General features: G+C 33.9%; 2 long non-coding RNA genes across 4 annotated transcripts in view; one reads left to right on the top strand and one right to left on the bottom strand.

Moving 5' to 3' along the window:
• The window catches only part of LOC143258208 (uncharacterized), a 309,532-nt gene that overhangs the window by 22,627 nt on the left and 273,550 nt on the right, over positions 1-13,355 (bottom strand). The gene's annotated exons all lie outside the window — the stretch shown is intronic.
• LOC143257075 (uncharacterized) lies at positions 1,897-8,651 on the top strand. Of its 3 annotated transcripts, none has more exons than XR_013031670.1 (4): positions 1,897-1,977; positions 2,301-2,402; positions 5,924-6,004; positions 8,241-8,651. It is a non-coding gene; the product is annotated as an uncharacterized LOC143257075 (long non-coding RNA). The 3 variants fall into 3 exon arrangements; XR_013031672.1 differs by lacking the exon at positions 8,241-8,651 and adding an exon at positions 6,752-7,463; XR_013031671.1 differs by having other exon boundaries at positions 1,898-1,928.

The raw sequence follows: 13,355 nt of genomic DNA, 5'->3' as shown, positions 1-13,355 counted from the left end.
GAAGGCAGCTAGTCATCACCATCTACCGCCAACTCATGAGCTACTCTTTTATCAACAAATAGTGGGATTAACCGATACACATTATAGCACCTACACGGCTGAGAGGGAAAGCATGCTTGGTGTTTGATTCACGTAATGATCTTGCAATCGACTGATATTTTCACAAAATTGTAACGAAATATTTTCAAGACTAGTTCATAATAAACCTGTCGTTACTAGAGCTAGTGAAGTTTTGTAACCCTGACATTTTGATATATCTAACCCTACAAGTTAAACATTGATCTATTTGTTAAAAACAGGGCTCTTGTTATTTCAGTATTTTCAGTTAAGTTGATCATGAAATCAATCGGAAAGTTTTCTTGATTAAAAAGAAATTAAACTTTCTCTAGAACAAGTGAAGCTTTACCTAGTTTTGGATTCACATTGAAATTGAATAAATTCGTTTCTTGTAGAATGTGTGGTTAAGCAGTTCTTGAAATATCATTAGAAACATAAAAACAAATTTGTATTTTTAATGTTCTGAATATGGAGAGTCTCCTATTTGTGAATTATGAAAGAAAAGAGATGTAAAACTGAAAATATCAGATATTTGTAATATAATAGGTGGAGAAGACGTTCGAAGTGATGAAGACAGTACTGGCAAACGTCCAAGAAGACAATGTAGAAGTGTGATAGTGTGCGGCCAATGGTTAAAACACGTGTGTTCTAAACAAGGATCAGGAAGTAAAACAACGTGTTGAACGAAATATACATGGGATAATTATACTGAATAATTAGTATACTTATAAATGAAACAGTAGAATCGTATGAGTTATATGAACGCTAGTATATTATTTGAACAAACACGAGAATTAATGAGACTTATCAGTGTAGTTAAATTGTAGAATACAAAGTAAAATTAGAAGAAAGAGACGGATGGTCAACGCATTGACTACTAATTGAAGCCAACATTTGGTCATATAAAAGATGTTAGACATCTAATAATTTTACAGAGCGATCATTGATTCCACTTGTTGGAACCTATTTATTCTACTCGGAATAAAAGAAACCCTAACTGACATGATGAAAATTGCGTGACAGGGTTCCGCTTCCTTAATATGAATACACATGATATTGTAATTGTTTACCATTCACAGTTTTGTGACAGTGAAGAAGTCTTTTGAGGACAATCAAAGTCTGAAAGCTTTACAGTTAAGAGAAAAATGGTTTCGACATCCATAGCTGACACAGCAACAAAAATGAACTTCATAAGGTTGGATAATTGTTGAGTACAGTTAGTTATTTAAACTCTTTAAAAATCATCTGTATAATTTTAACTTGCACTACCCATTAAACTAAAATGAGACATAGTTCCATGGATTTTAATAATTCCATAAAGCTTGTCCGATTGTGGTACCCTCTACTCTTTAAAAACAATACTTACTGTTACTCTTGGGATTTTCAATACTTAAAAAAATTGTAAAATCAGAAACTGACTATTCATTAATTAAGTTGTTTCGAAAAAATATTTAATGTATATGGAATAAAATACTGTACACTGAATGCTGCATCATTAAACATAGACAAAAATAAAAGTGACACTCTCTACGTGATATATAAATTAAATTATCGTATTCTACAGATGAAGAACTGATGTTATGCAATAAATAGGATATTTTGAAATGTATTTGAATGTATACTTGTTTTTGTTTTATGAACACTTAATCACAATTCACGATATTATAGTGAATAATATGTCCACCAGAGTCTACAAACCAGATATTTTACAGAAGTAGACATTTCTCTCTAGATATCATTGAAACATATTATTTCATCATCTATCTGTTCACTATGGTCTCTTGAACTTATTGGCAGTCTGCCAGTATTAACTTCATCTAAGCATTTAACCTTTTTTCGCCCTGGAGCAACTGGTGAACATATCGATACATGTAAATATTTCTTACAAGAATGGATAACCTCTACTAAAATAGTTAAGAAGTAAGAAAAACATGATAAATGAAACAGTAGTCAATAAACGGTTGAAATTAAGACGTTTATTATTGATCGATTACATAACGGATATCATAAAATATTACTATAATGTACAGTGTACATCTAAATAGTGATATAATGTTAACAGATTACTATCGTAACGTTTATTAGCCGAGTGATTCAGTTAGATAAATAGTGACCAATAGAAATCATTATAAATTATTGTTAACGACTTTTCTTCTTAAGAAGATGTCAGGACTTGCAGATATGACATTGTATGTTCAAGACATTTTGTTTACTGTGCTGTTCCTGTTACTTTGTGTTTACAGTTGGAGGACCTGGAGGAGGCTGTAGGGCAGTTTACATATTGAATGTTCGAACGTTCTTTTCCCCAGAAGGAGGGGTCCCTTTTGTATATGATATATATGTAGGTAAGTGTTGACGTTTAGTTTTATAACTCTAATGTAATACTCTTCACTGTACATAGGATATTTATAAGTGTTATAAGTGATGGTTAATCCCACAATTCGAAAGTGAAAGGGTAGCCAAGAGTTGCCTTACCTCTGATTTTACACAGCTAAATAAGTGACGGCTAGTACTGATAACCCTCGTTTAGATCTAGGAGAAATTTAAAATCAGAGAAACAAACAGTATGTCTATATGATTTAGGGAATAAAATTCATATATGCAGCATGTATAATTTTAGTGAAATAAAATAAATGTCTGTATAGACACCAATGTGGTGTGTTCTAATGTTAAAATAACTAACTACTAACTATCGCACATCGAGGTTCGTTTGTTCTAATGTTACAATAGCTACGAGTGTCCCAGACGATTTATTGATATATAAACTATTTTTGTGTATATGCATTATATATACATTGAGTGAGCAGGGGTTTAAATAGTTTATGACTATTTACAATGTAGTATCCATTCCACACTAATAATACAACTTCATTTCCACTTACAGTTTTAAGATTATTCCACCACAACATGAGCCATGTTAACAGAAATATATCACATGCAAATTACAAATAATCACTCAAAGTTTCCTGTTGGATCAGTGGGTATTTCTGTGCATGTCTATATATTATGCTGTAATTTGATTCTTAAGTTAAACTTTTACTGGAATCATTCTGATTGGTTGTGATGTTCTTATAACTGTGCATTTCATTAAAAATACAACTATAATAGTTGAGTATCAGCACCGTAGTCTAATTGTATGTTTACATTCTAATAAAACGTAGTAGAAACATCAGATAGTTCGACGGTTCTTGGTAATATTATTTTGAGATGCGGTGGATGTTCTATTACGTAGCATGTCAAAGTAGGATACTTTGACCACTCAATGTAATAGTGTTGTTCTTAATTTTCGTAGCTGTGTTAATCTGTGCGGGAGGGTGTGTTTGTCACCGGTTGCTTTTACGTGTACACTATCGTCCGTGTATCTTGTTCGAGTGTTTTTTTCGCTTGTGTACGTTGGATGCTTTTTGTTTTTTCGTGCACATAACTTCCAGGTTGGTTAGTAGCGCTACGGCTATCTGGCGATATTCTGTTCGGCTGACGTCCATCCGCTTCATGGTGCCCGCAGCCTCGCTTTCCTCGGCGGTCGTAGGCGCCTTCAATACCACCTTGAGGTGAAGCAAGGTAGAATGCCTGCAACAGTTGGGAAATGGACGTTATGTAGCTACGCTAGCATCGCCCATACACGTCCATACCCAGCGAGAAAAAGGAGATTTTCTCTTTGGGGACCAGCGTGTGCCTATGGAGCCGACCTGCAAAATATTATGTGAATGACTCTCCGTTCGGCACCATTCGAACTGACCTACGATGCCGTCAAGGACGGATTGGGGGCGTACTGGACAGTTCACAAGATTGAGTACGAGACCACGTCATCCACGTGCTAAGAAGGGGGGAAATGGGTGAGGATTCTGTCATCCTTCCCCAAATCCAACAACAGTAAAATGTGGAACCTCTAAATTGGCGCCTTCCCCACCATATCTCGTGGGTCGGGACGGATAGGCCGTGTATCTCCCGTCCACGTTGACGGGCTTCGGCACCTGTGGAGTTGGGGATGCTATCGGAACCGTTCGGGTGGTAGGGGTCTCTAAGTAGGCTCAGGCCCATCCTGCTTACACCAGTTAGGTTGGTACCGGGAGGGGGCTTAGGCCAGCCCGGGTGACCTTGGAGTGTCCACCGTTTTTATGGAGCCTCAGTCCACCGAGTCTGGTGGTGATAGGGTTGGGTTTCGGCGACGCCCACACTCTTGCCGCCCAGTAAGTATCGGGGTGGGTTAGTCGGGGAAGAGGGTGCCTGCGAGGATGAGACTGGGTGTTCCTAGGCCTCGGGTGCTTTGGACGCCCCACTCCTCCGCCATTGCAGACGCCAACTTTACATTACATGAGCTACCATGACATAGCTCATTTGATATTCTCGACAACTTCTCCATTCTTCCTAGTCTTTCGGGGTTGGAGGAGGAAAGTTATGGGTAGAGGGGCTTTGCACAGACACACAGACAGTTTAACAATAGATAGAAAAACGTTAAGGTTACCAGGTACGTGGCGAAATTACATCTTGTAAACTAAAAACACATTATTAGTTTCTACCAACAAATAATAAGAATTATTCAAATAAGTACATAAGATCTTTAATATTCATTCTAACTGCTATTACACCGACATATTTTGAAATAAAATATTATATCACCAATTCTTATTAAATTATGAGAAACTTACGTTTTATTAGAGAGTAAATAGAAAATTAAACGACGGTGGGATACAATACTTTTATAGTAGTATATTTAATGAGATGCATACTTCTAAAAACATCACAACCAATCAGAAAGATTCCAGTAACATTGACGTCAAGAATCAAATTACAGTATCATAGAGACATGTGGAGGAACAGACTGAGCTTATAGGAAACTGTGAGTGATTATTTGTCATTTACATGTAAAACATTTCAGTTAACGTGGCTTATGAGTTGTGGAAATAACCTTGAATCTGTAAGTGGTAATGAAGTTGTGTGATTAGGGTGGAATGGATATTACCACGTAAATAGTGAAAAAAATATTTTAACCACCGCACACAATTTATACATAGTGCCTATACACAAATGGTTTATATATCAATAAATCGTCTGGGACACACTTAACTATTGTAACATTAAAACAAACGAACATCGATGTACTATATTATAGTCAATACTTAGTTTTTAACATTATAACACACCATACAAGTGTCTATACAGACATTTATTTTATTCCACTAAAAGTATACAGGCTACATTGATGATATTTCTATCCTGAATCATATAGACATACCGTTTCTTTCTTTGTTTGATTTTAAATTTCTCAGAAACCTACACGAGGGTAATCTGCACTAGTCGTCACTTATTTAGCTGGGTAAAATTAGAGAAAAGGCAACTCTTGGCTACCCTTTTACTTACGAATTGTGGGATTAAACATCACGTATAACGCCTCCATGGCTAAAAAGGTGAGCAAGTTTTATGAGACGGAGATTCGAACCATAGACCGTTAGATTTCGATTCGAGCTCTTTAATCACCTGGTCATACCGGGATGGTAGATATACATTTGGTCCTGAGTGACGGAATACTCCTGTTTCTCACATGACAGAAGTCATTTTTACCAGTTGATAAAGATTTACAGTTTCAAATATCTGAAACTCTTACCTAATTATTTGTTATGGTTATTCTGTCGTCTTCTATACTTGTACATGTTTAGAAAATTTAGTGATTAAGAAATTTTCTTCTTATGCGGTTGTCAGAGAACTATAACCGAACTAAGAAACTAAATGCCAATAGAATTTTATAAAATGTGTTATTTCATAATATTTGTTATGTAATATGTCGTTTCAGAACCTACATCTTAAACTTTAATTGATATCATTTTATTTTCTATCACTATTCCTTTATTTTATTGCTTTATGTGAGACTGACGAAGGGAGGTTAAGACTGACAGATGATGTATCCCCACCGCAATTCGAGCCCTACTTCCACAGTCACCTCCAAAACGTAGGTTTGATTTTATATTCCACATTATACACTGTAACCTATAATTATTTGGATTTTCTCATTTTTATTTTGGTTTTGGTTGATTTTGATTATAACAAACTTCTGGATCCGAACCATAACCTGTCGGATTTATAGTTCTGAACTAGTTAATCAGAAGGCAACGTGAGGGCTAAAAATGACTTTAGTAACTATTTTATAATTGAACCTGAAAATAAAATAAAAGAAAGAAATCTCGAAATTACAAGAATTCTTCACATGTCTGGAACTGAATTTTATTTACTCATTATTACAGTAGGTGGCGATAACTTTACAGTTGTGGTACTGTTTTAAATTATATTTATGAGTAAGATTGTCATTCCTTTTCCACGATTTTGATAATTATCATAATTTTGTGTTCCAAAGTGCTGACTCTATAATATTATATCAAATATAAATAGTTTTGGAAATGTACCGATCCATAACGATGATATCTAAGTACAATGAAATCCTGTGTCATTCCGTTTGAAAGACATTTTTTATTTCCAAGTTGATGCAATGAATTAAAATGTACAAATGTCACCTAGAATATAAAATCATTGATTATTTATCTTCAATCATTATCGTTTGGTTATACAAGTTAGATGTAGCTGTAATTATAAAATATTAATTGAACATGCGATGAAAAGTTCTAAAGTTTCAAACATCTGAAACTCTGACCTAATTACCTGTTAGGGTTAATCTGTCGTCTTCTTTCTTGTACATATTTAGAAAAAAATTAGAGATAAGAAATCTTCGGGGTTGTGAGAGAACTGAGTTTCTCATCGTTTCGGTCATGTTTTGTGAAAATAAAAAAACATTAATGTGTACTGTAACATCTTGGTTTATGTGAAGATTTATGAAAACAATTATGAATGTAATGTTTACTGGTTCGTCGGTTTTGAGTGACAAAACTTCAAGGTGACACAGCTGCAGCACGTGTGGAAAAACACCACGGGGCACGAGATTCTACTCTCACGCGCTCATCAGGTAACCGAACTCTCCAGAAAGACACTCGCACCACAAAGATCGATTTATTGAACATTATACTCGATAGTATGTAGCTTGATAACAATGTGACGTAATAAAAATATATTTAAAATTGACAATATTTGACAGAACTGTTGAACACATAGTATAATGTATGTGTAATGTTCAATCAAGTGTATAATAAAAATTGGCTGGCATTTGGAAACGGACATAAACACTAATAGTTTAACAGTAAATATTAGAACAGAGAGCGCTAGTGTTGAGAATTACATATTGTGTTTTACAACCAAATATCATCAACACTCTAGTAAATCTAGTGGACCATAATGTGTGTTAATTTTTTCATCTTTCATGAATGTCTTTAATTTTTACAATCAAACCTACATCTAAATATTACGAACAAACTATAATGCTTCAAGCTAAGTAAACGACACCAGATTAGAGGTGACAAAATAATAACATCAATTGTAAACATATTCTAACTCATTATTAAACTTTTACCAGGTAATACATTCAGTACAATCAAAAAACATTTTTGTGTTATCTGTGATTAATAATTACAGCGTAACACAGCTATTCATTTTTCATCATTAGATACATAAAATAGAATACTAAACGTCTACCTATACTTTACAGTTTAGATTTTGTTTATAGTTCCAACTTTTAGACAGTTCTGCAGTATTGGATTCTAAATAGACTAACACCAGAAGAACACATCGTTATATCACAGTGTAAGAATATGTTTTGTATATAATAACTGGTTCGTAATAATACTGTAGATACTTCTGTATGAGAGACGTTTAATAAAATACCAAATGACTTGCTGTACTTTTCTGTTTGGTTTGTTTTACAATTAAGTACAACGCTATACAATGGGCTATCTATGCTCTGCTAACCATGGGATTCAACTATCAGGCTACCAACTATCAGACATAGTATTGTCTTTGGTTCGGGAAATAAAAAATGTAATATTTCACACTTCTTAATGTTTAATGTAATTTGAAATTAATATGTCAGCGGAAAATTTAAAAAGCTATTATAACCAACCCAAATTTAACAAGAATTTATGTGTAATAGTACTCGTTACATGAGTTTAGGTAAATGTTTATATTTTTATATATACTGCTAAAAGAAATATAAAGGAACAAGTAAATGTTTCAATATATTTTTCTCGTAACTAAATTTATGTATCAAAAACATATCCGTACGTCTACGAGTGTATTTTTTTAAGCTTGCTGGAGGATGGCCAGACCCAAAGGAGAGTGGTACAGCGCTTCGGTGTGTCACCAAGCGTCATGAACTGACTTTCGCGACGCTACTAGTAGATGAACTCTTGTGGCAGGAGAACAGGTCAAGGCCGTCATCGCTGCAAAACAACCAGAGAGGACCGCTACATTGTGACTACCACTGTGTGGGATAGGTAAGCTACGGCTCTGTCATTGCGAAATGAATTTCAGCATTACACTGGAACCCGTGTGTCGCCACAAAGAGTCGCAATCGTTTGCACGAAGAACCCCTCAGGGCCAGACGGCTTGCTACAAGCGTAATTCTGAGTATCAGATTAATCTGTACTGTATATATGTTTAGGTGAATGTTGAGAGATTTCATTATTTTATTGATAAAATAAATAATTTACGTTTAAGTTGGAGTTTTATTACAAGTTTTCAATAAACAAATTATTAATTATCATATGTGACAATTTAAATTTTGACATTAACCACAGAATACCAAATATTATTTATTTTACTTTCTAGAAAGTAATAATACAACGCTCTACCAACGAAATATCTTTCCGAAAATATGGTGTTTGACAACAACGGAATTAGTACTTTTTATATGATTATACCAGGCCTTGCAGGGCCAGATTGTTAAGGCATTCGAATCGTACTCTGAGGGTCGCGGGTTGGAATCCCCGTCACACCAACCATGCTTGCCCTTTCAGCCGTAGAGGCGGTATAATGTGACGGTTAATCCCACTATTTATTGGTAAAAGAGTAGCCCTAGAGTTGGCGTTGGGTGGTGATGACTAGCTGTCTTCGCTCTTGTCTTACACTGCTAAATTAGGGACGGCTAGCGCAGATAGCCCTCGAGTAGCTTTGTGCGAAATTAAACAAAACAAAAACAAACAATCTTTCGTATCTCTCCGCGAAATTCGAAACATAAAGTATTAAACCTAGCATAAAATTAAGCCAAAATATCCAATAACATATTATACAAATATAATTTTGACATAAGGAATGGTAGAAAACTGTTTTTATTATATGTCAAATTAATTGATGCTGTATTTTCTCTAACAACAATTTTTCATCAAAAACATGTAACTAGTAGAATTGAAACAAATAGCCGTTCTATTAAATCTATGTATGTTTATGTTTTCTTATGCCAAAGCTACATTACGCTGTCTTCTGAGTCCTCCGAAGGGAATCGAACCCCTGAGTATGGAGTCGTAAATCTGTATACTTACTGCTGTGCGAACGGATGACATTAAATCGGCTATCATCGTGTTATTAACACCTACGAAAGAATATTATTTCTAGAGTTGTTTTCATACACACCATATGAAAGCACATAGGGCGAATAAATTTAACTCAAATATTTTGTGTAAATATTAAGTCTTAGCTACTTGAATTTTAAAAAAAGGTTGAATAAAAATGTACTTCACAAAGAAATTAATTTTTGATACATTGGTTAACTTGATACAACTGTTTCTAGACTACACACGTTTTTAAATCTTTAATTTGAATAATAAGGAAAATAAACTTCGAGTGAACCAGTGAGGAATCAGATGAACATCAAGGTTAAAATGTTAGTGATTCAGAACACTTACAATTTTACCTAGTTATTTAAGAACCTCGAAAATATTCACGGAAACAACTGATAAAAGTTTTGTTAAAATGTTATTAATTTGATGTTACACATTAAATTGTAATTATTTATATAGTTATTTATTTTGTATCTTCGAACAGAAGTTAAATTTACCTTCCAGTTAGAAATAAAACGAAAGAATAAATTGTATGGTTGTTGTAAAATAATGGGTGAACTTTAACAGACCTGTGTCTAAAATGTTCAATATAATTTGATAAATACATACACTGCTGGCCAAAATCTTAGGGCCAATGAACATAAAGAAAAAACATGCATTTTACGTTGTCAGACTTAACAACTTATTTGAGTAGATCATCGAAAGATGAAAATAAGAAAAGGGAAAAAAAACAACTTTTGAGCATTTAATAGGGAAAATGTGAACACTATGAAATTAGCCTAAATAACAGCTGGTCAAAAGTTTAAGACCATACTGAAAGGAAGAGTTAATCGGTAAACACGTAATGAAATGTTGTCATTTGTGTTAAAGCATTAGCGTTGTCAACATCTCCAACTTACATTTTCTGTGTTACATTGGGTAAAAACATGGCAAAGACTAAAAAGTTGACAAATTTTGAAAGTGGCAGTATTGTCGAGCTTCAAAAACAAGGTCTCTCTCAACATGTCACCGCTGGTGATATTGGACGCAGTAAAACTGCTGTTGCAAATTTCTTAAAAGATCGTGAGGGATACGGAACAAGAATTTCAAGTGGTCGGCTCAAGAAAATTACGCTGAAGTTGAGCAGAAGGATTCGAGTGGTTGTTCGGCAAGACACCAGTTGATCGTCGAACCAAATTAATGCCCTTACGGACGCATAATGCAGCACAAGAACAATAAGACGGCAACTACGAAAGAAAAGCTTTAAAAATCGTAAACGTCTTCATAGGCCACGCCTCCTTCCACCTGTCATTTTCATTTTGTCCTCGTGTTTAATTTGTTGTCTGATAATAGTTAAAAGTTAGGACATTTTTCACATTGATGTTTGTCTGTAACATAACTCAAGTTATTTTTCAGCTAATGCTACATATTTACCAAATAACTCGTGATATTTTCTACGTAATACGCCACAACTGTATTTATGTTTTAATTCTGACCGTTGATATTATAGAACATTATTTCTTGAATGTGATATAAATTTTCTTTGTTGTCCGATGGAACATGACTTTACCGCGTACAATGATGTCTTCCTCTAATTTATGAGGAATATGTTGTTCTCGTACCTTGTGATCCTACGTTACGTTTGTATCAAATACTGTTACCATAATTACTTGATAAACAATTTTATAAAATATAGTTTAGAGGTGTATTTAATGTTTAATGAAATAACTTTCATTACCAGTTAAACACGTTAAAGCAGCGTCACCTAGTGTAATAATGCAATAAGTAGAATAGAATTCCTTTTTTGTCATCAAGTATTTTTCTATTTTTGCTGTTGCTGTCCTTTCTAATATTTTCTTTCCCATTTAATAAATAGTTATTAAAACCTTCAACAGAAATTTAGGTTCTTTTGATTAATTGGAACCTTTTGTTTGATTTATCGAAGGTTGAGGTCAAAAATGAAAAGCACAAATCTTGAACCGATATCTATTCTAAATAAACGTGTTTAACATTATTTCTTTATGACTGAGTAAAATAAATAAAACCAAAGTATAACCATATATGTTACATACAATTAAGATCATCAAGGTTTCTAACATAACAACCAAGAGGACTGTATCATGTTGAGATATTTCAAATATTCATTGATTCTTGTTTCATAATAAAGAAGTTTAACGACAGAATGTTTACTTTCTCAGGCATGACAGAACGGTATATAAAATCTAAATACTTTATTTCTTTGTCATAAGAACAAAGCCACATTTATCTGTCTGCTGTGTTTACTGGGGTATAATTACCCGGATTTAAATGTTCTAACTTCTGAAACTTATCGCTGTTCCATAGTGGATTATGTGAAGGCGTTCAGTTCGCTGTTTTAGAATTTAGCTTTATTAAAAAAAAAATAGTGACGGTAAAACGTTTGTGTTCAACTTTACCTTAACACATAACGACAATAGCAAAACATAACCACTTGGAAATCAAAAAGGTTTGGAGGAAGAAAATAATTTTAATATGACGTTTTGTGTTTTGGAAGAAACATTAAGCTATTTTCCACCGTTTCTAATATTTAATTACTGACCGCAGAGAATAAAAGATGTTTCTTTAAGGATAAGTTGTGAAGAAACTGTTGAAATTTTATCAGAAACATAAAACGCATTTAAATATTTAATGTGCTGGATAAGAAGAGTCTACGATTTGTGATTTACGAAAAGAAAAGTTATATAAAACTTAACATGTAATGATATTTGTAATATCAGTTGAAACAGTACTGGAAAACTAATAAGAAAAGAAAGTACCGAAGTGATAGTGAAAAAAGGGTTGAAACTCATGTGTTCTAAATGATGTATCATGAAGTAAATGAATGTGTTGAATAAAACAGATAAATAATATTTCTTTGAATAATTAAAATACGTATAAATAAAACAGTCTAATCGTATGAGTGAGATAAGGGTTCATATCAGTTATTTGGACAGGCTCAAGACCTGATGAAACATTAAATTAAAAGTGTGAGTCAAATTGCAGGATAAAATTAGAATTAGAAGAAAGAGATGGTTAGTTTACAGATTGACTGCTGATTGAAGACAACAATGGAATATATAAAGAGCTGTTACACAGTGAACCATTTCACAGAACGATCATTGATTCCATTTTTAAACCACTCGGAATCAAGATAATCGAAACTGATATGATGAAAAACGTCGGACAATGATCACTGTTCTTTAATACATATGACATTGTAACAGTTTGTCATTTAGAATCTGGTGACAATCAAGAAGTCTTTTGAAGATAATCAAAGTATGAACGCTTTTCAGTTCTGAAAACCTGGATTCGATATCCATAGTAGGCACAGCAGCAACAAAAAATAATTTCATATAGTATGTAATTGTTTGTAATTAATAGAGTAAAGTTAATTATTTATATTCTCTAAGTATTTAACTGTACAATTTTAATTTTTAATAACCTTTAGATTAATATCAGACAATGTTATATGGAATTCAATTCTTTTTTAATACTTGCATAAAACTTTTAAACTGTGTTGTCCTCTACCCTTTACGGCCCGGCATGACAAAGTGGGTTAAGGCGTTCGACTCGTAATGTGAGAGTCGCGGGTTCGAATCCCGGTCACACCAAACATGCTCGCCCTTTCAGCCGTGGGGGCGTTATAAAGTGATGGTCAATCCCACTATTCGTTGGTAAAAGAGTAGCCCAAGAGTTGGCGGTGGGTGGTGATGACTAGCTGCCTTTTCTCTAGTCTCACACTGATAAATTAGTGACGGCCAGCGCAAATAGTCCTCAAATAGCTTTGCGCGAAATTCAAAAAGAAACAAACAAACTTCTACCTTTTAATACAATACTCACTGTGACCCTACGAATTTCCAATACTTC

The sequence above is a fragment of the Tachypleus tridentatus genome, chromosome 7 (genome assembly GCF_004210375.1).
Source record: "Tachypleus tridentatus isolate NWPU-2018 chromosome 7, ASM421037v1, whole genome shotgun sequence".
Lineage (NCBI taxonomy): Eukaryota > Metazoa > Arthropoda > Merostomata > Xiphosura > Limulidae > Tachypleus > Tachypleus tridentatus.
The sequence above is the reverse complement of the archived record's forward strand: the minus strand, read 5'-3'. Positions and strand labels throughout refer to the sequence as shown.